Source organism: Triticum aestivum, chromosome 2B (genome assembly GCF_018294505.1).
Source record: "Triticum aestivum cultivar Chinese Spring chromosome 2B, IWGSC CS RefSeq v2.1, whole genome shotgun sequence".
Taxonomy (NCBI): Eukaryota; Viridiplantae; Streptophyta; class Magnoliopsida; order Poales; family Poaceae; genus Triticum; species Triticum aestivum.
The window spans coordinates 168,188,483-168,212,087 of record NC_057798.1 but is presented as its reverse complement, the minus strand read 5'-3'; the positions used below and the strand labels follow the sequence as shown (position 1 = coordinate 168,212,087).

General features: G+C 44.3%; 2 long non-coding RNA genes across 2 annotated transcripts; one reads left to right on the top strand and one right to left on the bottom strand.

The window, feature by feature from the left end:
* Positions 1-2,839: 2,839 nt before the first annotated feature.
* On the top strand, positions 2,840-5,686 carry LOC123040957 (uncharacterized). Its single transcript, XR_006418333.1, has 4 exons — positions 2,840-3,078; positions 3,198-3,311; positions 4,342-4,392; positions 5,345-5,686. It is a non-coding gene; the product is annotated as an uncharacterized lncRNA (long non-coding RNA).
* A 1,175-nt stretch (positions 5,687-6,861) lies between these two features.
* Positions 6,862-9,859, bottom strand: LOC123044127 (uncharacterized). The gene is made up of 2 exons (XR_006419835.1): positions 7,547-9,859; positions 6,862-7,461 (listed from the first exon to the last, which is right to left on the bottom strand). It is a non-coding gene; the product is annotated as an uncharacterized lncRNA (long non-coding RNA).
* Between the last annotated feature and the right edge of the window lie 13,746 nt (positions 9,860-23,605).

Sequence of the window (23,605 nt, the reverse complement as noted above, 5' to 3'; positions counted from 1 at the left end):
GGTTAATACAGTTATAGCATGAACAACAGACAATTATTATGAACAAGGAAATATAATAATAACCATTTTATTAATGCCTCTAGGGCATATTTCCAACAGTTATCTCAATTGCATGTCCAGCGTCTCGACTTGCAATTAGGTCCATTGTTTCCATCCCAGTTGCAACTCCACCCTTGACTCGCAACTAACATCGTAGTTTTGTGTAGTTGTCCTAGTTTCAAGTCCACCCTCGACTCACAACTACGCCCATAGTTTGTTTTCATCCTAGTTGCAAGTCCACTCTTGAATTGCAACTAGGACTGAAGTTTATTTCTAAAATTCATTTTCATTTTTCTTATTTTCCCTTTTTTTCTTTTTTTAAATTCCTGAACCTTTTTCATAGGTTGTAGGTGCTTTGGTAGCAAGTCAACCCTTGACTCACAACTGGGACTTTTTTCATAGGTTGTAGTTGCACACAAGGCCCCAACCTATTTGCATGTCAACTATCGACACACAACTGGGCTTTTTTCATAGGTTGTAGGTGCCTGACTCGCAAGTCAACCCACGACTCGCAACCGAATTTTTTTTGTAGGTTTTTGTTGTTGCACCCGAGGCCATGGCCTAGTTGCATGTCAACCCTCAGCACGCAAGTGGGCTTTTTCATAGGTTTTTGTAGTTGCCCGAGTTGCATGTCAAACCTCAACTCACAACTCGCGAGGGCTTTTTTCGTAGTTTACAGTTACACCCGGGAGCCTCAACCCAGTTGCATCTCAATATCGACATGCATCTGGGCTTTTTTAAAGGATATAGATTCCCCAATTGCTAGTCAACCCTCGACTCGCAAATGGGTCTTTTTTGTCATAGGTTGTAGTTGCACCCAAGGCCCCGGGTCAATTCCATGTCATCTATCGACATGCAACTAGGATTTTTTTTCATAGGTTGTAGGTGCCCCAGTTGTAAGTCATCCATTGATTCGCAATTGGGGCTTTTTTGTAGGTTTTTGTAGTTGCCTGAGTTGTGAGTCAAGCCTTGACTCGCAACCCGAGGGATTTTTTGTTGTGTGTAGTTGCACCTGGGAAGCCCCAACCCAATTGCATGTCAACTATTGACACACAATAGGGCTTTTTTGTAGGTTATTGGTGCCCCAATTTCATGCCAACCCTCGACTCGTGACTGGGGATTTTTCGTAGGTTGTACTTGTACCCGGGGCTCCAAACTAGTTACATGAGAACTATTGGCACGTAAGTGGGCTTTTTCATAGGTTCTATGTGCCCTAGTTGCATGTCAACCCTCGACTTGCAATTGGGACTTTTTTTGTGGGTTTTGTAGTTGCTCTAGTTGCAAGTCAAGCATTGACTCGTAAATTTGGCTTTTCCATAGGTTGTAGTTGCGCCCGAGGGGGCCGACCAAGTTGCATGTGAACTATTGACATGCAACTGGGCTTTTTTCATGGGTTTGTAGGTTTCCCACTTGCATGTCAACTTTAACTCTCAACTAGGGCTTTTTTTCATAGGTTGTAGTTGCACCCCGAGGCCCCGACGCGCAACTGGGGCTTTTTTGTAGGTTTGTAGTTACCCTAATATAATTGCAAGTCAAGCCTCGAGTCACAACACAAGGGGGCTTTTTTGTAGGTTTGTGGTTGCCCTAGTTGCAAGTCAAGCCTCAAGTCTCAACCCAGGGGGCTTTTTCATAGGTTTGTAGTTGTAGCTGCAAGTCAAGCCTCGACTCATAACTGGGGCTTTTTTCCATGGGTTGTAGTTGCACCTGGGCCCCAACCCAGTTGCATGTTCTTTTTGCAGCTTTTGCACTTTTCATATAATCGGCCATTTTTCAAATCTGTGAGTATTTTTTTGAACTTGTGAATATTTTTTCTTATTCATGAATATTTTTTTTATTTCACGGATATTTTAGGATCAAGTGAACGGTTGTTTGAACATATGAACATCGTTTTCAAATCACGACCATTTTATGAATCCACAGACAAATTTTGAACTTTTTTTTGAATCGCCAATATTTTTGGAACTTGTGGTCATTTTTTATTTTTTTCAAATCATGAACATTTTTTGTACTCGCCAAGTTTGCTCACATTTTTTTCAAATTAGTGGATAATATTTAAATTCATCAAATTTTAGTAAAATATTTACTTCAAAAATGTTAGCTTTTTACCCCAAAAGCACTTTCACGTTTTGATGCTTTTTGCAGGACGTACGTGTTTCTGTAATTTTCCTTGAGGTTAGTGTGATACCTTGTTTTTCACGAGACACGACACGAGCACTTTAGGTACATATGGACCTGCCTAACTCGCAAAGAAAAAAAAATAACTCGCAAAGAAAAAGAAAACTTGAGCGGCCCAAGTGGAAGACGTGAGCTACGTGTTATATACATAGCAGTGTTGGGCTGGACTAACGATAGTGACAGAAACAATTGTACGTTAGCGATCGTGAGAGAAACAAACAAACAAACAAAGACAAACAAAGGATACCTCTCAGGAAAAAAAGACAAATAAAAAGACACAAATAATTGCTGATGTCATCTTAGATGTGACATAACCAGGGACGGATGCAGGGGGGACGAGGGGGGGCTAGACCCCCCCCCCCCCCCCCCCCCCCCCCCGATCGCCTCGTCCCTTACAGGTATGACTTATTCGCTGATCTTTTTTGCCTGTGCACTTGATCGTGATTGCTTCGCCCCCCCTATCCCTCTTTAGCCTGTTATAATTAACGTGCAGCCCGAGCCCATGTACAGCCCAACGCTAAGAATGCCTAAGCAGGCCATCGTGGATGTTAGTTGCAGTGGGCTAATAAAATTATATTAGCAGCCATATCGGCTTGGAAAAAGGCCATCTGGAACCACGCACGCACATATGGCTGCTAATTTCTTCGTTTCCAAGCCGCCAGGGGCTGCTGCGATCGGATTTTTTCATCGCGCGGTTGCGCCGATTGCTGTGATCGAATCTTTCCCATCTCGCGGCCGCGCCACCACCGAGAAGCGGAGAAGTGAAGGGGACGCCGGAGTAGGGAGGCGTCAATCTACGGACCACAGACACGTTGCCGGACGGCTTAACGCACTGATGAGCGGCAAAAACATGAGCGGAAAAAGGTAGTTTATATTCAAATTAGTTTAGTTTCTGCTTGACAAATCATAGATATATAGTCATACAGACTGTAGGCATTAAAAATCAATTATACATTTTCTGTTTTTTATTTGTGCTTGTGTAGACAGTAGACATGAACAGGAAGAAAGCGGAATTGATTCAAGCTCTCAACCGTCGAAACATGATGCCAGTGCAAACAACGTGCAACCTAGCGAAGGGGAGCAGCCTAATCCACAAAGTAAGTCTAAAGATTTTTATTGATGTCATGAGGTAAGCAAGAATGATTTAATTCCAAACATTTATAATTTCTATGTCCAAGGTAATAGCCGGATCAATATTTAATTTATATACAAACTCCTAATCCCAAAATTATGCCACTATAAAATTTCACAAATCTACATCTCTTATGTCATTGTATTTCTATTAGTGCTCAGATTTGCTATCTATTTTTTCTCTTGTGACTTTAAGAGGAGGATTAATTATGTTAAGAAATTGGTGTAAAGGAGGTTAACATAAGAGGGGGGGAAAATCTCATGTGCCATTGTCTTGGCCCCCCCCCATATGCTCAAATCCTGGCTCCGTCCCTGGACATAACTATGTCACATCTAGATGAGCTCTAGACAAACCCGTTTGTTAACTACAAAGTCAGACAAAGGAAAAAAACCAACTGACTATAATATTACAATGGTATTACCTCTGGAGTTAAATAATTGTTCAATATATACTCGTTTGATAATGCATACAGTCGAACTTTTAAAGTTTTTTTACCACTGATATACACAAAAGTGTTCTGTTTTGCTGATATATGTTACCAAATGTGTAATTCTTTCAAAAAAAAGGTGCAAACATCCGAGATCCCGTCTGTACTGAACGTACGATGAGTAAAACAAAACGGAAGTTCCTTTCAACCCCTTGTAACTGGACAAGAAACCAGTCCTGGGTCAACTCCAAGATGTGCGGATCACGTTTAGAGTAAAATACGAGGCCTGCATATAATATCCCCAACCAGAAATTGGGGAAATGCCTGAAAAATGGAGGTGTCTAGCGTAGTCAGGAAACGACGTGTGCAGAGGTCGAACATAATGAATCAGATTACTAAAATAAGACTAATAAATTGTTTCAGTTTTTACTCCTTGGCTAAGATCAAACCAGATGTGGAAATTTAACATTGCAGATATTTGACATTGTTACTCAGAGTTATTTTTCTTCTGAGCTTATAATACTGTCCATTTTTTTAATAACATGGATCATACATGGAACTGATGCAGGGACACAAGCAACGAGTGGCTTCGTTCATGACCTTTGCGTGCACTTGAAAGGTAACACTTGCAACATTTAGATTGACAGCATATGACATATCAAGTTTTGTTAGTACTGTTTAAAGGCAAAAGACATGTATTCGCAACAAAAAAAGGCATGTTTATGATCAGGTAAACCAAAAAGATATCTAGGTACTCCCTCCATCCGAAAATACTTGTCGAAGGAGTGGATGTATTTAGACGCAATTTAGTTCTAGATGCATTCATTTTCATCCATTTCTCTGACAAGTATTTCCGGACAGAGGGAGTATTTGATATTCGTGTTTATCCTGAGAAGAAATGTGTTAACCTTTACGCACAAAAAGATAATAATGTATTAATCTTCGTAATACCCACGCCTCAGAAGCTACTACTGCAAATTAAGTTCACCGGAGGACAGCAAGTTCGAAAATCACAAGCTGGCCCAAAACATGGTTTAAAATAGGGTTCAGAAGTAGTGCGGTCCAACTAATTAATAATATGAAAACATGCACACACTAATTAACGTTATCTCTTTGTTGATTAAGAATGTCTCCATTAGCCTGTCAAGACTCGAGTACAGCCATTCCAAAGGATATATTAGGTATTATGAGTTGTGATTTGTGATAATGACCAAACTTAATAAGTCGTACGTGCTAGCTGTTCATTGACTTCTGTTCTGTGAGATCGTTGTTCACCAAGAAATGAATTTAAGAGTTTCGCCCTGGCTGTTGAGTAGAACAAAATAAAGTTATTGTAGATCACTCAATTTGTACTTGGGAAATTTAAGTTAGTTTTCCCCCGAAAAAAATAAAAGAAAAAGAAAAAGAAATTTAAGTTAGTTTGGCAGTAGCCAGTTTTATAGATCAACGAGCTTCACATCTAGAGGAACAACAAATGTTTGATTTACATCTCTTTGTTTCTAGCATGGATTATGATGAGAATATTCATTGTACCGTTGAGTAATAATAAAGTGTCACGACACAAGTTCCAGGGGCAACACTTAAGGCGAAAAAGAAGAGTCTAAAAGGTGGATCGATAGAAGACAAGAGATAAGGGAGGCCCATCTTCGCACAAGGAACAAGGCCGAGGAAAGAACCAGACAACAACTGCCAAGCGTGAGCCGCCACTCCCCCCACCCCCGACCGCCGCAGTTAGTTATAGCTAGGATTCCCTCGGTCTTGCCTGAATCATTTTTACCCCACCACGGTACTAGGCCGGCCCTTTTTCGTTTGATTTTTCCTTTCACTGTTTCTAATTGAGAAGATCGCTCGTGGTGGTTGATGTACTGGTTTCTTCCGGGTTATTTTCTTGTTTTTTTTTATTTTGTTTTTTCCCTTCACTTTTCTCTATTTCTTCAGTGGTTTGTTTTTTCCATCGCGTTTCTTTGTTTCTTACGCGGTTTTCACTAGTTTTTCTTTTTGTTCTTTTTTTCTTTGTCTTTCTTAGTTTCGTTCTCGGTTTCATGGGATTTTTTTGCTTATCTTTCTTCTTCGGTTTTTTTTCACCAATTCTATTTTGTTTCTTTCTTTGTTTTCATTTTTATAGACATTTTAACATTTTCAAATGCTTAATTAACATTTTTAATACAAGATTAATATTTTTAATGCATGGTCAACATATTTTCTATACACATTTAACATTTTTCAAATACTTTATGAACATTTTTTAAATGAAAGATAAAATACTTTTTAATACATGGTCAAATTTGTATATACATTTAAAATATAAAAATATAATTTTAACATTTTTATTGAATATAATATAAGATTAACTGTTCATGATACAAGGTCAATATTTTTCTATACACATTAAACATTTTTCAAATGATAGATTAACATTTCAAATAATTCTTCAACATTTTTTTAAAATGCTTTATTATTTTTTAAATACATGGTCAATTTTTTCACACACATTCTATATTTTTTGTATACATGAGAAATATTTTTTCTATAAACATTTAACATTTTTCAAATGCTTTCTTGACATTTTTTAATTTATTTTATGGAAAGTGTATTTTTTAATATAATATTTTCAGGATATATCAAAGTATAAATGAAGGTAAAGAAAAGAACGAAACAAAAACATGCAAACAAACAAATGAGCGAGGCCGTGGCCTCCCGCGCGACTGGGCTGGCCTATTTAGCAAGAATCCTTTTCGAAGGAGCACGCTAGGTCTCGCTTTAAGCAAGACTAGTAAGATGCCCGTGCGTTGCACGGAAAACCAGGATGCATTGATACAGGAGTAGTTTGTTTGACAAAATATGTGGAGGGTCCTCTCAACTATTAAAAATATCCATATCTTCTTCGGATATTCAGTTATGTTGCTGAGCTCATAAGTATCAGGGGTATAGTGAATACAAATGAAAATAGGCAAGCACGTTCAAGTGTTTTATCTGTATGCAAAATTGATGAAATGTAGCACACAGCTAGAACAGTCCAACATGTTTGTTTCCGAAACATTAAGACTTCATTGAATTTTATTGCAATTATTTGAGCTCAGGAGCCAAGTTCATATCTCATCTTTCATCTTCTATTTCCGCAGTAATCGGGTAAATGATTAGAAGGTACATAGATTAAAGTCTAATGGGTAAGGACACTATTGTTGCTCTAGCCCCTTCCCTTCCCTATCTGGATCCTACTCCACGGCTGTAAGAAAACACAACTTTTCCTTAAAAAAGACTTTACGCAACTTTCTCCAGTAAAAGCTTCACCTCTGTCATGCTTGCTCTGTAGTTGCACTTCAACGTCTCCTAACTCATACTCTTTGTATTGTCAAGAAAAAACTCCACGCTTCGTCAACTCCTCCAGATACTTATAATTGTGCATCAAGCCTGTAACCTTTGCATGAATAATTACAACATATACAAAAATATAACAGTTGTAATGATGGCCATATGTTGCATCTCTTTCTACACGGGCTTTTCTCTCGACCTTGTGTTGCCTCCCCTGTGCACATGGTGTCCCATCTCACAATCGTAGATACATGTTGTGAATTAGTAACAATTCTTGTTTCACATATCAGATGGATATTACAAAGTTGCAACTTATTTCTACATTTCACTGTCAATTAGCACATCCAGGCACAAATCTTCTGCAAGTGGATGCTCACTGTAAATTAACAACATACTTGAGTTGCGGTTTGAACTTCTAACTGCAATTGCAAGCTAAAAATTGAATTGCATAGCAAACAGACCTTTTCTCGGCATACATCACATTTTCATGTATCCGTACAAATTCTGACTCAAGCTGTAGCTTGAACATTATCTTTGCAGGGCTCAAGCGACTCCTGACCATCCACAGCTTGAAAGACTAATTCACAAGGAGGAAGACTGAAAGTACTTGTACTGATCTACACATATGTTTACAAGATTATATGGCGTATATTATCTCTGCTGCTGTCGATGTCAACATCAAGGTATGTGTTAGCAAAAAAGATCCTTTAGATGAGATCATGGAACCCTAGAGATAGGTGAACATATAGTCCAAAATCGAGTACTGAACACCCAGTATTTTCTGCAATTTGAGCTCAGTATTTAGATGTTTGGCTGGAACTACAACTTGTGGAATTGCTAAGCTGAACGACTAACAACATATCAGAATTGTCATTGTGAAACGCAATTTATTGAGCTTAGATATACAAACAAATGCTCAACGTACAGAAGGCAATGCTTCTTGCAGGCAACCTTTGCTGTATATAATATATCATTAGATTGCTGTTTAATAGAACAAACTTTCAGCCTCTTCTTACATTACATAAAGCAAGATTTGGCTGTAACGCCATGAAAACCAGTCACCTACTGCCTGGTACTTAAGCCAAGAACTCTGTGCTTAGTAAGATCAGGATCTTTTGGCAATTTTTTTTTTGCATATTTCAGTTATCCTAAAAACAATCACATGCTGATTCTTATGCTTATTATAATTACCTTCCTTGGTGAGAAATACTTTTTAAAATGCAATATTGCTTATAAGATCAAGCATAATCGTTTTTTGAAAATGCAATAGTATTTTCTCGCAAGTTAAACTATCCTGCAAAACAGACACCAAATCACTTCAGTATAAACACAAAAATGAATTGAAAGCAATGATCACCTCACATTCAACGATTGCCGTGGTCATTCAGGTTGATGCCAGAGGAGAGGCACTGAAGGAATGCACGCCAGCGGGCGCATCAGACTCCTTACATTGGCTTCGCAATTGCAAGACATGCGAGCGTTGGAGCCGATAACTACAAAATTTGAAAGATAAGACGATTGTGCTGATGCCAGATCTCTGAAATTACCAGGACGACGAGCATTTTCCAATACATATTATCATATCCATCGTTAATAGAACTGCTCCTTTCCTTGGAACAGCTGTAGAAGACAAAATAATATATTATGTTACCTTTCTTCCAAGGATTCAACATTGCTCATTGTGTGCCAGTATATTAGGCACACCAAACTTAAATGAGAAGATAAATGGCAGCAATGAATATATCGAAAAAACATATATACTATAGCTTGAGAACACATTTATAAATGGTTCCAGGACAAACAAGAACGAAGTAGACGTGTTTGACTGAACACTTTGCTACATATGCACAGGGAACATGAATTTGTGTACATACAACACCACCACGAATCTACAAATAGGCCATGGAATCATTTGTCAACCATAAGTATGCCCTTCTTTTAGTTGTTTGCTTAGAACATATGTGAAAAACAATATTGGCTCTGAAGATCTCGCCTCATCTATCTTCTGACCTAAAAGGGCATCAGACAATCACTACTTAAACATAACGGCCTGTAGTATACCAGTCCCATGGGAAAACGGGTAGCCAAGTAGCTTAACAAAAAACAAGCAAGGAGATTCACCTCCAGATTGGCGTGACGAGCGTGTGGCTCTTGAGGTGTAGTGCAAGCAGCTTGAGTCCCATCTGCCTACCCATTTGATTTATATTGGACTGCAACTCTGCAAGACTGGCTTCTAGAGAGTTCGACCTGGACGCACGAATTGAACTCTGGGTAACAAAAAAAATGAATTTTGGAGGCGGCACGGGTGGGAGGGATGAGGATTGGGAAGGACCTAGCCAAGCATAGCACCTCCACATGGGGCGCTTCAGTGACAGTGGGGAAGGAGGAGGAGGAGTATGCGGAAACGCCGCCGCCAAGGAAGCAACACATAGCCGGCGGCGGTCAGCGGCAGGAGACGGGACAGGGGGTGGAGGAGATGGCGAGGAGGAGGGGGTGTGGAGATGTTGGGCGCTGGGACTAATGCGCAGAGGAGGGGGCAGGAGATGTGTCGCCGGCATGCTTGCCGAGGTCGGCATCGGAGAAGATGGGGATGGGGTGGAAGAGATGGTGACGAGAGGGCCATGGTGTTGGTGGGCCGTGTGGCTGAGAGGATGCATGAGAGGTTCCGGGGGCACACGGCGTCAACGGGAGCCACCGCGCCAGATCGGTTCCAGCGCTGCCGGCGGCATGCCTTTCCTGAGATGATTGGATAAGGTGGGCGTGGGGAAGAGATGGGGGCCATGGGGCTGAACGGGAAAGGCAGGGGGTTATCTGCAAATATGTGACGGAAGTGGCGGGCGTCTATTTGCAAAATTGACCAGATTTCATCGTGTCCGTTAGATCAGATCGATCGGACGGTTGTGAATGCACGATGACAGACACACCATCACCACCAACTCAGCTTTTTATAGTAGTAGAGACATAGCGGTGCATTCTGGTTATTTTGCCATCGGTTTTGGGAAGGTTCTTTTTTAATATATGTTTTATCTTTTTTTTCCTTGTATCTTCTTTGTTTTTTCCATTTTCTTTCTGTTTTACCTTTTTATAGTTTTTTTTCCTTTTTCAAGTTTGCTTTCCCTTTTATTTGTTTATACAGACATATTTTAAATTCCTTAATAGTTTTTGAAATCATGAACATTTTTTGGTATTATGAATATGATCTTGAAATCGAGTACCTTTTACAAAAAATCACGAGTATTTTTTGTAGAAAACTCGAACATTTTATAAATTCATAAACTTTTTTATTTGAAAGTATGAACATTTTTTGTAACTCTTGAACGTTTCTTTGAATCGACTAACATTTGTGTAAAGTTTGGGAACAATTTTTTTAACTTCACGAATATTTGTTTACCATTTGTGTAATAAGCGAATTGTTTTTGAATCGATGACCATTTTTTGTAATTTTTTAATATTTATTTCTTTATATGAACATTTTGAAAAACTCATGAACATTTCCTGAAGTCACGAACATTTTTTAATGCACAAACTTATTTTGAAAATAATTATTTTTAATTTCTGATACATTTTGTCAAAATCATGACTTTTTTAAATATGCGCATATTTTATGATTTCCCGAACATTTTTTGAAATCATAATTTTTTTTATGAATCCACAAACATTCTATGATTTCCCAGACTTTTCTTTTCAATTTTTTATTTTTTAAAAATTCCCTAACATCTAACGGACGTAAGGCCTATACAAGATTGTTCCATCAATATCATAGTCATAATATAAATATTGTAATTTAATTGCTACACAACTGTAATTTGTTGATCAAAATACATTTGTCTTGTTTGCAGAGATGCATTTAATGGAGCTATGGCCCCAGGTTTTATTTTTATCACTTAAAAACAACCATCATTAGTTTGCTTTATTGTTGTTCTATTTTATTTATTTTATTAATTTAACAATACCAACCATACCATATGTTTGACCCATGTAACTAGTAGGAACAAGAAAAGTAACAACCTTATTGAATCATTAGACACAAGTTTATTTTGTGTGTTGTATGTAGATATTGATCACTAGTTGTTGCAGAGGTATTTCTACTGGTTTGATAAATCTTGATTCTTAATCAAGAGAAATACTTATTACTAGTTTATATCACCCTTACACTTGGGGTTACCCAACCACTCCTATGAGAGAGCAAGCAGCAACGGACTGGATCAACTCTACGAATCACGTGTGAGGGCTCCTTGCAACAACCAACTGGTCTGGACTCTACGCTAGGGGCTCCTCGCAACTATACACTCACACATCACACATACTAAGAACGGGTGAAGGAAGGAGAGAGAGAGTAATGTAGGTGTATTGACCGATCGTGGTATCCTACATTACCCGTGCGCACAACGACTCGCACATATGCAGGTTTGTCGCACCACGCGCACACGTGCAGGGTGGCGAGAGACTCACATCGATCGATCGGGCCTGCAAACTACCGTGCATGAGCAACAATCAATCAATCGAGTCCTGCACCGATCATTCGGGTTCAGTAATGCGAAGGGCTTGATCGTTCTCACACGCGTGCATACGAGAGAATGCGCAAACCACCCTCCCGACCACCCCATCGTATATCGTGTGAGGCGGAGAAATCTCCAAAAAATTCTCGTTCTTACTTCTATCAGGATTTTTTTACGTCATGGAATGCCCAAAAAAACGTCATGTAGGCGCGTTGTTGGCCCGTCTAGGATGAAAAGCCCATTTTCTGTCATACCTTTTTTGCTGAAATTTAGTCTATTTTGTGCATCCCAATAACTATTTCAGAAATTCCTAATAAATCCTAAAGGCCCACTCAGCCCATTTGTGCAAGGCAAGGAATACTACTAAAATTTAGTCCCACATTGCTAGTTTAGTGGGAGTTGGACCTCCTTATAAGGAAGGTTCTTTCCCTACTTGTATGAGCATGAGAACAAGAGGGACATCCACGCGCGCTCCTCCTCCTCCGCCCGCCTCGCCGCGACGCGGGTTGCGGGAATGAGCCGATGTCTAATTTTTGCCACGCACTACGGGTATACGAAAGGTCACTTGGGAGCTGAAAAGTTTTTGCGGTAGTGGATAATGAATACGAACTGCGCACCTCTTCGCGTGCTGCCTGTTCACTTCGTCTCCCTCCGTTGCTTCACCTCCCTTCGCAGCTTGTTCGCATCCCTCTCCTGTGCCTATATAAGAGAGGTCGCTCCTCTCCAGAGAGACACATCAGAAGGTCCTCTTCCTCTCGTCACACAGTTCCAATCTCTGCGATGCTGTTGTCTTCCTCATCCCGGCGTGCACCGCGAGTCAGGACAGTAGGCCTCCGAAACCGCACCTTTTGAGTCCTGTACGGGAGAAGGGTGATAAGGTTTTTGGGGAACGCTCTGCGCGACTACTGGCTTCTTTGTCACGGACGCCCCGGACTCCGACGACTACTTCCCCGACGACGACTACTTCCCCGACGTCGACGACCTCCTCGACGACATGGCAGGCGAGGACACCGACCCCAAGTCCAACGCTTCTGCTGCTACTGTGTCGTACGTGTTCTTCTCCTTTCTGTTACAAGTCCTGCTACAGTTCTTGGCTCTAGTTGCTGCCCTACGTATGTTAGGTTCTATGTCGTATAAGCAACTTCATCTAGTGTCTATTCTCGATGTGTTTAGCTCAAGTTCATTTATGCAGACGATGTTTACCTTCTCTCTGTCAGATTGCATGACTTGCTTTATATTTGCTATTTTAGTCATGTTTTATCTAGTATTTCTGTTAGCAAAAATTATTTGGTAAATTGCTCACATTTCCAACAATCCAAAAACCTTATTATAGGCAATTTATCCAAAGTGGTTTTGCTGCTTCCATGAGACCTCCTATGTTTCAGGGTATCCACTATAAGAGGTGGCGCGTGAGAGCAGTCTTATGGTTTCAAACCATGAGTTGCTATGACGCCACTCTTGGAAAACCTGAAGGAGAGCAAGATGCCCAACAGGCACAAGCTTTTCAGAAAATAGATACCTTGTTTAAGGCTGCTCTCTTGAGTGTTCTTGGTGAGAACATAGTTGATGCTTATGCGTCAATTGACAATGGAAAAGATATGTGGGATGCACTCGAGGCCAAGTTTGGGGTCTCGGATGCTGGCACTGAGTTGTACATCATGGAGCAATTCTATGACTACAGGATGACTAAAGAGCGCTCCGTGGTTGAGCAAGCTCATGAGATACAATCATTTGCTAGAGAACTTGAGCACTTCAATTGTATCCTACCGGACAAGTTTGTTGCCGGGGTATCATCACTAAGCTTCCTCCCTTCATGGAGGAACTTTGCTACCTTACTGAAGCATAAGAGACAGGAGTTTTCCGTTCCGGATCTCATTGGTACTCTTGATGTGGAAGAAAAGGCGAAAGCAAAGGACAACCATGCTCGAGGTATTGAGGGAGGATCTAGTGCCAATCTGGTACAGAAGAAAAACTTCCAGTCCCACAAGTTCAAGAACAAGGGCAAGCTTGATGGTAAAGCAAAGTTTGATGGGAAGAACAAGGCTGTGCAGGACATGAACTTCAAGAAGAAGAATGACAAGAAGAAAGGTGTTTGTCATGTGTGTGGGGATCCTGATCATTGGGCTCCAAGTTGCCCTAATCGCTATGACAAGCGTCATCCTGGGAAAGGCGGCAAGACCGCTAATGTTGTCATTGGAGACACTGACATGAAGGATGTTGGGTATGGTATATTTCCCACTATTCTTTCAGTATGTCATTCTCCTGATTGGTTGATTGACACGGGTGCTAATGTGCATGTATGCGGTGATATTTCCATGTTTTCGTCTTATCAGACCGCAGGGACTTCAACCATGCTAATGGGCAACGGTTCAAGTGCTTCTGTTCGTGGTGTTGGCACAGTCGGTCTGAAGTTTACTTCGGGGAAGATCGTGCGGCTGAAGAACATGCATTATGTCCCCTCTGTCAATAAAAATCTTATTAGCGGATCTCTTCTGTGTAGAGATGGCTATAAGCTTGTCTTTGAGTCGAATAAATTTGTAATATCCAAGTATGGAACCTTTGTTGGTAAAGGCTATGAGTCAGGAGGCCTGTTTCGTTTATCCTTATCAGACGTTTGCAATAAAGTTGTTAACCATATTTGCAACAATAGTGAATTAAACGTGTGGCATTCACGTCTTTGTCATGTTAACTTTGGTTGCATGTCGCGACTAGCGAAGTTGAACTTAATCCCTAGTTTCACCACTGTCAAGGGATCTAAAGGTCAAGTGTGTGTGCAAGCTAAGCAACCTCGTAAGTCTCACGTGACTGCGGAGACGAGAAATCTTGCACCACTAGAACTTATACATTCAGATCTATGTGAAATGAATGGTGTTTTGACAAAAGGTGGAAAGAAATATTTCATGACGTTAATTGACGACTCCACTAGATACTGTCGTGTGTATCTTCTGAAATCTAACTTTTTCAAGATCTATAAAGCTGAAGTGGAAAACCAACTTGATCGAAAAATCAAGAGGCTTAGGTCCGACCGTGGTAGAGAGTATTTTTCCAATGAATTTGATGCTTTTTGTGCTGGTATAATCCATGAGAGGACGCCTCCCTACTCACCTCAGTCAAATGGGGTGGCCGAAAGAAAGAACCGTACTCTAATTGATTTGGTTAACGCCATGTTAGACACATCGGGTCTCTCCAAGGCATAGGGGGGGAGGCGATATTGACATCATGTCATGTCCTAAATCGAGTCCCCACAAAGAACAAAGAGATAACTCCATTCGAGGAATGAGAGAAGAAAAGATTAAAACTCTCTCATCTGCGAACATGGGGTTGTTTGGCGAAAGTCAATATTCCAATTCCAAAGAAGCGGAAGCTTGGACCAAAGACTGTGGATTGTGTTTTCTTGGGATATGCTTTTCAAGCATTGGCTATAAATTCTTGGTTGTAAAATCTGAGGTACCTGACATGCATGTCGGTACGATCATGGAGTCGAATGATGCGACTTTCTTTGAAGATATCTTTCCCATGAAGGATATGGTTACCTCATCTAATCAGGAGATGCCTAGTTCATCGAATCAGGAACCAGTTACAATTACCAAACCTGCCATTCCGATGGAACACTTTGAAAGTCCTGTGGAGGAGAACAATGAAGTTCCTACTAGGAGCAAGAGACAGAGGACAGCAAAGTCCTTTGGTGATGATTTTCTTGTGTATCTCATAGATGATACTCCCAGTTCTATTTCGGAGGCCTATGCATCGGAAGATGCTGACTACTGGAAGGAAGCGGTTCGTAGCGAGATGGATTCCATCTTGGCGAATGAAACTTGGGAGATAACTGATCGTCATTATGGGTGCAAACCTATAGGATGCAAATGGGTATTCAAGAAGAAGCTTAGGCCTGATGGTACTATCGAAAAGTATAAGGCTCGGCTCGTGGCTAAGGGTTATACCCAAAAGGAAGGTGAAGACTTCTTTGATACTTACTCACCTGTGGCTCGACTGACCACTATTCGAGTTCTACTTTCACTAGCTGCCTCACATGGTCTTCTCGTTCATCAAATGGATGTTAAGACTGCTTTCCTAAATGGAGAGTTGGATGAGGAAATTTATATGGAACAACCAGATGGGTTTGTAATAGATGGTCAGGAAGGGAAAGTGTGCAAGTTGCTGAAGTCTTTGTATGGACTCAAGCAAGCACCCAAACGGTGGCATGAGAAGTTCGAAAGAACTTTAACAGCTGCAGGCTTTGTTGTGAACGAAGCTGACAAATGTGTGTACTATCGCCATGGTGGGGGCGAGGGAGTTATGCTTTGCTTGTATGTTGATGACATACTGATTTTCGGAACAAATCTGAATGTTATTAAGGAAGTCAAGGATTTCCTATCTCGCTGTTTTGAGATGAAGGATTTAGGAGTGGCTGATGTCATTCTGAACATCAAGTTGTTGAGAGACGATGATGGTGGGATTACATTGCTTCAATCTCACTATGTGGAAAAGATCTTGAGTCGCTTTGGCTACAGTGACTGCAAGCCCTCTCCAACACCATATGATGCTAGTGTGTTGCTTCGAAAGAATCGAAGAATTGCTAGAGACCAATTGAAATATTCTCAGATTATTGGCTCGCTTATGTACTTAGCCAGTGCTACAAGACCTGACATCTCTTTTGCTGTCAGCAAACTGAGCCGGTTTGTCTCAAAACCAGGAGATGTGCATTGGAAAGCTCTAGAGAGAGTTTTGCGTTATTTGAAAGGCACTGCAATTATGGAATTCACTACACTGGGCACCCAAAGGTGCTTGAAGGGTATAGTGACTCAAACTGGATCTCAGATGCTGATGAGATAAAGGCCACGAGCGGATATGTATTCACTCATGGAGGTGGCGCTGTTTCCTGGAAGTCTTGCAAGCAGACCATCTTAACAACGTCAACAATGGAAGCAGAACTCACAGCACTAGATACAGCTACGGTCGAAGCAGATTGGCTTCGCGGCTCTTGAATGACTTGCCGGTTGTTGAGAAACCTGTACCGGGTATCCTTATGAACTGCGACAATCAAACTGTGATCACGAAAGTGAACAGCTCAAAGGATAACATGAAGTCATCAAGACACGTTCAGAGAAGGTTAAAGTCTGTCAGAAAAATGAGAAACTCCGGAGTTATTGCATTGGATTATATCCAAACGTCTAAAAATCTGGCAGATCCTTTCACTAAGGGTCTATCACGTAATGTGATAGATAATGCATCGAGGGAGATAGGTATGAGACCCACAATATGAGTTGTTCACAGTGGTAACCTATTCTTTGTGATCGGAGATCCCGTGAATTAGATGTGGAAGACAAGCTGTTGGTCAACTGGGAGGAGAGTATCCTTACTGTTAAAAATACCACTCCATGAAGATGCAATACTCTCCTAATCTGCATGGCAGGTTGATGTATATCTTAATGTGTTCTAAGTGGCTCTTTGAAGCAGAGATGTTGTCCTGCAGAACATCTTTTGAAGAACACACCTATATGAGTTTGATTGTCAAACGTCGCAATCTATGAGAGTAGGGTTCTCTCTAGTAAACTCATGAAAGGTCACGGAGTATGACGCATAAGCTCCACCCGCGGGGAAGACCCACGGTAGTCACGTATCGATCAAGGCTTTATGTGAAGCTAAATTCGCAGAAAACTTGCAGTTCAAGGCCCAGTCCACTGTTCAAGTTGCTTACTAGTGTAGCATAGAGTTCTAGGTGGAAGTTCAACTTAACAATCTCCACTGCAGTACCAGTATATAAAACAGTGTTTTGGAACGAAAGGCAAATTTCTGTGTGCCTCTGGGATCTGGTGGGGGATTGCTGGAATTTAGTCTATTTTGGGCTGTCCAATAAGTATTTCAAAAATTCTTAATAAATCCTAGAGGCCCACTCAGCCCATTTATGCAAGGCAAGGGATACTACTAAAGTTTAGTCCCACATTGCTAGTTTAGTGGGAGTTGGACCTCCTTATAAGGGAGGTTCTTTCCCTACTTGTATGAGCATGAGAACAAGAGGGACATCCACGCGCGCTCCTCCTTCACCGCCCGCCACGACGCGACGCGCCGCGCCGCGGGTTGCGGGAATGAGCCGAGTCGATGTCTAATTTTTGCCACGCACTATGGGTATACGAAAGGTCACTTGGGAGCTGAAAAGTTTTTGCGGTAGTGGATAATGAATACAAACTGCGCGCCTCTTCGCGTGCTGCCTGTTCACTTCGTCTCCCTCCGTTGCTTCACCTCCCGCCACAGCCTGTTCGCGTCCCTCTCATGTGCCTATATAAGAGAGGTCGCTCGTCTCTAGAGAGACACATCAGAAGGTCCTCTTCCTTTCGCCACATAGTTCCAATCTCTGCGCTGCTGCTGTCTTCCTCATCCCGGCTTGTGGCGTGCACCGCGAGTCGGGACAGTAGGCCTCCAAAACCGCACCTTTTGAGTCCTGTACGGGAGAAGGGTGATAAGGTTTTTGGGGAGCGCTCTGCGCGACTACTGGCTTCTTCGTCACGGACGTCCCGGACTCCGACGACTACTTCCCGACGTCGACGACCTCCTCGACGACATGGCAGGCGAGGACACCGACCCCAAGTCCAACGCTTCTACTGTTGCTGTGCAGTACGTGTTCTTCTCCTTTCTGTTACAAGTCCTGCTACAGTTCTTGGCTCTAGTTGCTGCCCTACGTATATTAGGTTCTATGTCGTATAACCAACTTCATCTAGTGTCTGTTCTAGATGTGTTTAGCTCAAGTTCATATATGCAGACGATGTTTACCTTCTCTCTGTCAAATTGCATGACTTGCTTTATATTTGCTATTTTAGTCATGCTTTATCTAGTATTTCCATTAGCAAAAATTATTTGGTAAATTACTCACATTTCCAACATTTTTGTCATAGAAATAAGTACCCGACACATCCATGATGAGACATGTTTTTGTGACAAAAAATATTTAAGTTCGAGCCAAAATGTTATGGAATATTGTAGTGACACCCACCCCCTTGTCTATCATGGAGCGCGCGAGGAGGGCCTCGTTGAGGACGAACGGGAGCATCATGAGCAGGTGCCCGAACACGAAGCTCTCCACAGTGGAGCCCAACCTCATTGCGCCAGGGAAGCGCCCGCCGCACCGTGTGTGAGCTCTGCCAGCCACCCCGTATGGACCATGCCAGGTGAATGTGGTGAAGCTGAGGTGGGCACGCTGAGCTAGATCCGGCACGTGAATGTGGTGAACCTGTTGTGCAGTTTGATGAGTGAGGATGGCGGGCAAGCCTGCTAGTGTATGATCACCTCCCAAACGATGACATCTACAACCGGCTGCACGGACCAACGGTGTTGACGCTGGGCGGGCTCGGGCGGCTGGAGCAAGATAGGATGGTTGTGGCCTTGTGGGCGTCACAACGGCTGGAAGGGAACATGGTTGAAAAAATTTCGGCATTGCCAAATGGGTAGCAGCGCAGACGGAATGGGAGAAAGAGCACATCGACGTGGTACAGGTGCTGCAGGTGGTCGTACTGTGTACGAGCCGCATGTCGCCCATGTGGTCGTCGCTGCAGTGTATGTCGCTGATGCTGCGGGGAACGCACCGAGTGGTGCAGCGATGTTGTTGCAGCTCTCTCTCACTCAGGATTAGAGGTAGGAGAAGAATGAGCACAATACACAGGAGTTTTACCCGGCTGCACACACAGCCCCGTTACTATTCCTAGAGCATCAAAACTCTCGTACTTCATCGCCTGGCCTTTATACTCGAGGTGACGCAGCGGCCAAGCATGCATGACCCCACGCACGCATCACACGGCCACTCGATTTTTTTTGTTGATAGTAAATGATAATTCTGTAATTCTGAAACTGGTAAAGGGTCGGTGGAAATTTTACAAATAGGAAGGACGCGAGGAATAATAACGTCCAGGATGGACTCTATTGCTAATTGCGTCCAGGCATGGATGCTAGTAAAGATGGCGTCCAGTCATGCCCTTCGATTGGTGCTCTGATTTGGGCTCAACCGAGTTGTTTTTCTCTGATAGATAGAGGTTTCATGACCTATATACGCTAATACGTTTGCAGCCATCAAATCAAGCTCTAACACGGACATCACCAATCATCAGAGGAGCAAACATCGTCTCACAAGCCGCTTTCCATTAGGGTCATTCACTCATCATTAGGATCATCCACTTGACCTATGGTTGGAGCATGTGAATAGTTCCATGGCCTTGTTGAATCTTCTTTGTTTGGTCTTCTGTACAATTTATTCAATGGTTACAAGTGTACATTATATAGGTGACTAGGTTGTTATTTTTGGGCAATAAAATTGGTAACTGGCTAGTTTATGATAACAGATAAGTTGATCCTGAGTCGGCGGTCGCGCTTTTGCCTCTATGTGTCGGTGCACTACTGCCAGCACTTCTGGAAGCATGGTGTGCCGGTGTCGCAGCCCAACGTGAACCTGCCGCATCGGTGGCACCTCAACCTCGATAGGGTTCCAGTGCCGACCGTGCCGGACTCAGGCCGCACACAACTGATGGAAATCCATGAGTGTCGTGCTCTACTCCTAGATGACCTTCGCCACGACCCAACGTACATGGTGGATTCGCCGAACTAGGACGCATGGTTCGCCACCGAGCACGACCAGCATTGTCGGTCATGCTTCAAGGGTGCACCCCGTGAACCACGCGCACTCACTGCTCCACCATCACTGCCGGTCATGGTTAAGGGGGGAAGGGATTAGGAGGCCTACATTGTAGCCCTCAAGGAGGCCACAAGGAGGTCCATCGAGGAGTCCGAGTGCAAGGAGCTCGCCAGGTGGCCTAGCCTTGCACACACGCTGGTTGAATCGGCGGCCGGAGTGGAAGCCAACATGCCCCCACCGCGACCAGCACCGCCCGTGCCCAAGCCTGTGGAGGAGGAGCCATGACCGTTGCTTGGGCAATCATGGTCGTGGACGAGCACGTTGCCGTCGTATATCGTGCACGCCCGTGTGTGTGTGGGGGGGGGGGGGGCGATGGACGAGGAGGACGAGCGGCAGGATGTGGAGCATGCGATGAAGGCTGAGCGGCAGGAGATGCAGCAACTGGTGGCGCAGCAAGCGGCGAAACTGCAGCCATCCAGGAGGCGTTCCCGTGGAAGGAGACGCCATTCTACATCGACCTGACCAAGGAGGAGGAGGAGGACAACGACCATGCCTAGATCTACTGCTCGCCCCAGACTGTTTTTTCTAATATTTTCATTTAATAGTTTTTAGTTTTAATTAATGTAAATTTGACTTCTGCTGGCAGTTTTATTTTAAAAGAAAATTGTGAAATCCAGCATAAATATGAAATGCGTTCGTTTGTGTTTCTCGCATCTTCGGACCGCAGACAAAAACAAACATTGACATCCCCCTGACGAATCCAAATATACAAAGAACAAACAAAATCTGCATTCGCGTCAGAGTTTCCCTTAGGTCGGACGAAAGCAAGGAGTTTCCTGGGCCAGGTTGAACCAAACACTGGATGCTGCTAAGAATAGCGTCCAGGTGTGGACGTGGTTTGCAACAGCGACCAGTCCTGGACGCTACTATTGATGGCGTCCTTCCTATTTTTCAAAATTCTAACTTACCTTACTAGTTTTCGAAATATAAAATTGTTATTTATTATTAATAAAAAAACCGGCACGGCCACCATTACCAGCCACTAACTCCAGGCCGGCTAACCAGCTAACTACCAATGCATGCATCCGCTAGCAAACTACATGCACGTAACAACCCACACATGCAGTACTAGCTACGGCCTAAACTCACTCCTTGACCCAAGTGACTCGGCAAGCAGCTAACTAGCTAGCTACTGCACACATGCGCACACATATGCCACACACGCACATACGCCACTTCCGTTGCGCCCCGTCCGTCCCGCGCGCATCATCGCGCTCGACGAATCCGACCGTATCAGTGCGTCCCACATGTCTCACGCACCCGACAAATCCGACCACACACGCCGTGGCTTTTTATTTCAACAAGCGAGCCCTTCCATGGCCTTCGTTAGCTCGAGCTTGTGACTCGGTGCCGTCCCATCCACGCACAACAACGACAGTGGCACGAAGCGGAGGCGAGGCCGCAGGTGTGGTGGCACCAGCTAGAGCCTCGCGAAGTCCTCCATTGTCATTGTTGTGCTGGGCGAGCGCACACAAGGTGCTCGAGAAAATTTCACCACTTTAAGAGAGAGAGCGAGAGAGAGAACCAGTGACACGTGGTTTTCCTCGTATTTCTTGTTTGGACGAAATATCTCTGGTTTTGAGACACGAGGGATTAAATGCTGGCAAAAAAAGATGAAGGACTAGATGTTGACTTCTTGTAAATTGGTGATAGAAACTATCTAATGACCTCCCACGACCCCTGCGTCGCCTCCCCTGGTGGCGGCGGGGGAACCCTAGCCGCGCCGCCGCGGCCCCTCCCATCCTGCGCCACCTTCTCGCCGCCACCGGAGGAACGGCCGGCGAAACCACGCCGCCTCACAGGAAGGTGGCGGCGGGGCACCTCGCCTGCCCGACTCCCGGCCATTCCGGCCGGCTTCCGCCGAGCTCCCAGGCCGGCGTGCCTCCGCCGACTCCATCCTCCCCAGCCCTCGCCCGCCCTTCCCCTCGGCCTCCGGCTACCCCTCACCTTCGCCAAACGCGTCCTCGGCCCTCCCTCCTTCTCCCCCGCCAGATCCGTGGCGGTCGACAACACGCCTGCTGCTGCCGGCGCCGGATCCCGGGAGGACGGGGCTGGGGCTGGCTGGTTCGGCTGGCCCTAGGGGCGCCGCGGTGGCGCTCATCCCTCCGCCCCAATCCGCCCCAACGCCCCCCACCCGGTGCTGCGGCCATGTCCGGGGCGGTGGTACGTGTCGGTGGTCCTCGGTGTGTGGCACGCCAGCATGCCGCTTCGCCCCAACCCTGCAGGTGCAACTTCGGCCCCGGCAACCATGGACATGCGCCCTCCTCCTGTGTCCATGGCTGTCCGGAGCGGCTCCAGATCCGGCGCTCCCCGCGTTCGAGCTGCGTCTTCTTCCGTCTCCTCTGGCTTGTCGGCATCTCTACAGCTCCGCAACCACCCCCTGTATTTGGTTGGCTGGCATCCACCCCCGTGTGGCTAAGACTCCGGCGTGTTCCTGGACTACGTCCCCTTCCGGCTCCTTGGCTCGCCGGGTGTCCCTGCGGCTCCGGTCCTGGCGGCCCGGATCTGCGCTCCTTATCCAGATCCTGGCTCGTCCGGGTCGTCGGCCACCGTCGCACCCCCCCTGCATCCTCGACTGCCTACCCCGCTCAACTCTATGCTCCTTCGCCCCTCCGCCTGCTCCGTAGCTCGTTCTTCTGGCAGCGCCTGTTGCGATGGCAACCCGGCCTCCGACTCGACTTCCTCTTTTTTGATTTGCTCCGACGGCTTGGGATTGCTCAGACTCGGCCAGGGTGAAATCCTTGCTCGACCTCTCGACGCTGGCAGCGGCGACACCCGGGTGCCGTCCTCTTCTTGGAGGCACTGCCATGGCTGCTATCTGTGCCCCTCTTCGAGCATCAGGGAAAACCCTAGGTCCGGTTTTGTGGATCGAATGGTGACGGCGCCCCGGCGTCGTTCTCCTTCGTGAAGGCGTCGTCTTGTTTTGCTCGCGGTGTCCTCGGCGGTTCGAAGATGTCGGTTGTCTTGTTGGTTTGGTTTGGGCTGCGTCCCAGGGTGGCGAGTTTAGCCGTGTTGCTCCGATCATCATATCTCTTGCGGCCGTGTCATGCGTCGTTCACCTGTACTCGCTCTTCCCTACTTCTATCAATGGATTCGCCAGGACTTCTTGTAAATTTGATGGAAAAAATATGTGTGTGCATCATAGTGGTGTAGAGAGACCAAAAGTTCCAAACTCCTTTTAATATAATATATAGCCAAAATTAACTGTCTGTTTTGAGTTTCGAGTACAGATGTATCGCCTTTCAGAAGAATTTAATACACGAACTAACATTTACATAAACCAGATATGTGCTCGGACGTGCCTTTTGCCTTGCCTCGAACAGTAAGAACAATGGAAATCTTAG